A 5,417-nucleotide genomic window follows, 5' to 3' on the forward strand; every position below is an offset into this window, starting at 1 on the left:
ATACTTGGTACATTTAGGCATTACTTAGCATAATCATTTTCAGGTTGTTACTTTATCAATACCATCTTAATATTTTAATATTTAAATAATAAAACTAAAAAAAATTATCAAGATCTTTCAGAAAAATTGGAGAAATTATACTAATTTTAGCCAAAATTCACATCTAATTTAGACTTACAACTTGATCCAATTCATGAACAATTAGAAAACTCAAAACTTAACCCAATTGATCCTCGTAAACTTTGCCTTTTATTCTCTTTAAACCGGTTACCCAATATTCCTTTTAACTAAGCCCTAATTTATTTTTACTTTCTCCAATCGCTGCCCAACTATCCATATCTCTCCTATTCAACCAAAAGCATGAACAACTCTTCAAATTAGTTGTTTGTTGTTGTCATTTCTTCATTTATATTTTCATTTTATTCTTTTTTTTCATTTATAGATTTACTATGAAATTTTGAATAAATAAACATAAATCTCAAAGGATGTTTCCTCAACAATCGTCCAGAAAAGGAATAAAGATGAAGATATACAAAATATGATTGAAATTATTTAAATATCAATTAAATGGGTTAACTCTATTTAGTTTCTCATTGAATGTTAAGTGAATTGATTTTTCTTTGTATGATTTATTTTAACAATATTTTTTTGATTATTATTGAAATGGAAAATGAGGAAGGAGATTACAATGTCGGGAATCGATTTCTCATTAACAAGTTTTCAGGTAGTCAACCAACTTAACTACTAAAATTCTCCTTGTTATCATACATTTAGTTTTTTTCCCATTTTATGTTTTCCTTTTCTTATTTATTTTTAACTAATCTTGTGTTTGATATCAATTTTAAAAATCTTAATTTTTAAATTTGTACTTATACACGAAGTTATTGAATTGATATTCCATTAGTGTCACATTTACAAAGTTATAACAATAGATTTTAATTGTTATTGAATTTTTATTGTTCATCATATATCCGCCTATCCGAAATGTTGCTAATATAGCAATGTTCCTATGATACTTAAAACAAAAACTTCGGAGGACTTGGTAGGAACAACAAAGTTTAAAGAGTATTTTCAAAATTAGAAAATTAAAGCAGTATAAAAATAGAATAAAAAATTAATTATAAATCATATACAAAATATTTTTCTAAAATTAGAAAATCGAGTCCACTGAATGCACAATGTCTTATTCACGAAATTACTCTTTCGAAATTCCCAAGGTTAATAGAATTTATTCTCCCCATGATAGAATGATCTTACTCACCAGAATATTGGTACTTATATTAATGATGTCATTGAAAAAGTCAATGGAAGTATATCCTCCCCATGATAAAATGATCTTACTCACCAAAGTATTGGGAATTATATGAATATATCAGTAAAGTACACTTAGAATACTAGATTGAGTTGGTTATATATAGAAAACATCTACAATATAGAGAACAACAACAAGAAGTAGTGAAATAAGTACATACACAAAAACTCGAAATAGTACAAAGAAAATGAGACTTTCAACATAACAATAAATGTAATATATTTCTATTTGGATAATTTTAAAAACAATGCTACGATCCTATAGGCTTAAGTTACCCAAATTGAATAAAACATAAAGGACATACAAGAACTTATGATGCCTTGCAATTTACACAAAATTATCCAAAGTAAACAAGACGTTCAACATAACTATAAATGTCATTGGTTTTGTTTTCCTTTGGAAAATCCTTGATTTTAGAATTCCCTCCAACTTTTTCTCATGGCATTATAAGAGAAACAACTGACAACACTTGCACTTAAGTACACGATAAAATACAATCTCTCCACTACTGGGAGTGTAGAATGATAAACTATAGGTTTTTCATCAGTCCGTATCAAGGAAAAATGAATGATTTTTCTCTCCCATTATTTTCTTGGAGTCTGCTATAAAATCCACATGTACAAGTATCCACTTTGTCTACATTCAGTATCATAATCTATGGCTGCTAATTTACCCTTCACCCTATCAGCTCATGACAGTGCAACCCAAATGCTTCCTACAATGCAATAATTTCACAATTTTTCATATTTAACATCAAATGCAACAAAAGCAGATCTATAGCCGTTAATTACAGACTCATAAATAAACTGATAGATAACTCCACTAATGCAAACATTGGGACTACTAGACGGAACACAAGAGAAAATGCTTTTACTGTTTCTCCATGATTTTTCTAGCCTAAAGTGAAAATCCAATATTTTATGTATCCTTCTTGAGCATGATATTCTGCTGAGATAACTTTGTACTTTCTTTCCTTTGGCTCAAAATCTAACGAATAGTTCCACCAAGGAATATGTTTATATGTATTGGGCAGAAATGTTACTTCTTTTGTGCTGGGATTGGAAGTTAGTAGAGATGATTTTCTCCAATAACTAAATAAACCATAAAGACATGAACTTAAATGAGAATATGTAGGGATATGATTGTGGATTTTATGAAATTTGTCAACTTGAAGAAGTGAGACAAAGGCTTTTCCATCATTCTTTTCCTCCGCGGTGTTATAAACAGCTTCTCCTTTCCGAAGGAATTTCGTCCCGGTAGAACATCATCTATGGATATAAAAAAAATCTAATTCTGATTCAATAAACTTACACAATTTTGAAACACATTTTAAAGGCATTAAGGAATTGAGAGGAAGCCATGAGAATATTTCAAATATTATATCGTAAGGTATTTTGCTGGAAGAATTCATAATTTTTATTTTATTTTGGCCTCTTATTGATGTCCTGTTTTGCTCTCTATTTCCTTGTATAGCTCTATCTGTTACTAGTTTTAAAATATTAAAAACATAACAACTAGAACTGCTAAAAAGTGAACTTCTTTTTTGTTTTAAAATCCTAAAAACAATTTTATTGCAAAAGAGTTGAATTGTTTTTTTTAAAAAAAAAACTCTAAACAGAAATTGTAGGAAAAAAGAAAAATTGAGCAGGGCACGATTTCATTAGATTTTTTTGGACTGCGAGGTGCAACTCTTGTTTGTTTCTTCATTACCTCAAAATAAAACATCAAACTTGTGTACAAGAAGATGAATCCAACAATTCCCAAAGAAATAGTCATTCAAATATGGCATAATACATATATTGGACCCTAAACTTGGATTCAAATTTTAACTTTGACCTCCAACATTCATAATGCACAAGTAGACACTTTAACTATCCAACTTATAAGTATATAAACACATGAGTCCTACATTGCACAATACACGAAGGACACCACGTAGGACGAAAAATCACATGTAGGCTGACATATCGTACATGTGTTATTTGTTCAAATTTATTCAAGTTTAAGTGTCTACTTGTGCACATCCAAAGTTGAAGGGCATAAATGTGATTCGAAGACAAGTTAAAGGGCACATTTATGTATTATGCTTTTCAAATAGTGACATGGCTTCATGTCGAATCACTAATGTGTTTCAAGTGCATTACTAAGTTCTTAAATTCTCTTGTTTTTGATTCATTTACCGATATCCATACATCTTATTCTATGATCCGTCAAAGTGGAACAAAATACTTCTTGAACGGAAGGGAATTTTATTGCATCGCTGATCAACAAAAGGAATATGGAAAAAGCTCTGCTTCCAGACTTGTTCGAATTCGGAATTTTGTTGAATTCCCTTTCTCTTCCCCTATAGGTTTTGTTATCATTTGCCTTAACGGTTTATTTTTCATTGAAAAAACTGCTACAATTTTAAACCCCAGTACAGGAGACGTAAGATATCTTCCCCAGTAAATGATGATAAGTTTCTCTTTTACTATTGGTTAGGTTTTGAGCTAAAAAAAAAATAAGTACAAAGTTCTTTTGACATTAGATGGTAGCGGATTGTACATAGAACAATGTGTTTTTACATTAGGCATTGACAAATCATGGAGAAAGACACAAAGGATTTCCAAATCTATTTCGTACAAGCCCGGGGTTTTCATCAATGGAGTTAACTATTGGTTTGTTTTCAATGGAGGAACATTTCCTATAGATGCATTTGATCTTAATACTGTAAGTTTCAAACTTATTGTATTGAAGAATTCATTTAAGTGGTGGTATTACGAGTTGATAGAGGTGAGGGGTAATCTAGCAATAATCAATTGTCCAAAATGGTCATGTTAATATATTCACTTGAGGGTTTTAGGACAAATTCAGATATAAGAAGAATGGGAGAGTCATATCATTCCCTATCGTACAATGTGGAAGCAAATACCACCAAAAATCATACTCCATGTCATATTATCATGCATGTTTTGTGATGGGAAGATTTAACTCATCCTCAACTTAGAGTCAGGTGCTTTATGCTCGTGTAATGATATCACAAGATAAAGTTGGAAAACATTAGAAATAAAGGGGCTTCCTACGAACCACCGCATCAGAGGCATTTATAATTATAGAGAAAGACTAGTTATGTAGAAATTAAGTCTCTTCTGTTTTAGAATTTTTTGCAATACTTATATTATTTTTATGGCATAATATATATATTGGACCCTAAACTTGACTTCAAATTTTAACTTTGACCTCCACCTTTCATAGTGCACAAACAAGCATTTTAACTATCCAACCTTTTAATAAATAAGCATGTGAGTCCTACCTGGAGAAACACGTGATGTGCACATATTTTGAGCTAGTTAGGAATAATTTTCGAGGCCCACAACAGTAAAAAAAAATTCTTAAATGACAACTCTACCCTTAATGAATCCCTTATATATATATATATATATATATATATATATATATATATTATATTTCCAAATCAGTATCTCATTTTATTTTTGTTTAATTCTAAAATGGACGTGTAAATTATTTAATTAGTTGTAGCCATTAAGTGAACCACTAATAAACGTATGAGTGTTTTCATTATACTCTATTTGGCTCCACAAACAGCGTTTTTATTTATCTAAAGGTAGGATAGTTAAAGTGCATGTTTGTGCACTATGAAACTTGGAGGTCAAAGTTAAAATTTGCATCCAAAATTAGGGTCCAAATATGTATTATGCCTATTTTTATTGCATCATGATACTAAACATAATTTCATGTCAAAATAGTATCTAAAGAAAAGTATATGCCAATATAATTTTATTTGCCGAGGATGATTTTTTTTATGCTTTATTAATGTCAACTCCAAGTCATCGAAGTTAGACTTGGGGATTTTAAGGCAGACACATATCATTCAACTTCCTTCAGTGTGGAACGACGTAATATCTTAGGACCTATGTCATCTTGAAATTTTCAGTGGCATTCTTGTTTTCAACTTGCAATTTTCAGTTATATTCAGTTGCCTTTTCGTTTTCAACTTACAATTTTTGTCAAATTCTCTTAATTGCACGTCATTACTAGCAACTTACTGATTATTTCAAACACCCGAAAAATTCAAAATTTTGTTGTTGCTATCTCTATAGGTTTA

The 5,417-nt window shown here is 30.1% G+C and overlaps 1 pseudogene; it reads left to right on the plus strand.

Annotated features, from left to right (window-relative positions):
• Positions 1-3,056: 3,056 nt before the first annotated feature.
• On the plus strand, positions 3,057-4,426 carry LOC114075592 (annotated as a pseudogene).
• The last annotated feature ends 991 nt before the right edge of the window (positions 4,427-5,417 follow it).

This window comes from Solanum pennellii, chromosome 1 (genome assembly GCF_001406875.1).
Source record: "Solanum pennellii chromosome 1, SPENNV200".
In the NCBI taxonomy this organism is placed as follows: Eukaryota; Viridiplantae; Streptophyta; class Magnoliopsida; order Solanales; family Solanaceae; genus Solanum; species Solanum pennellii.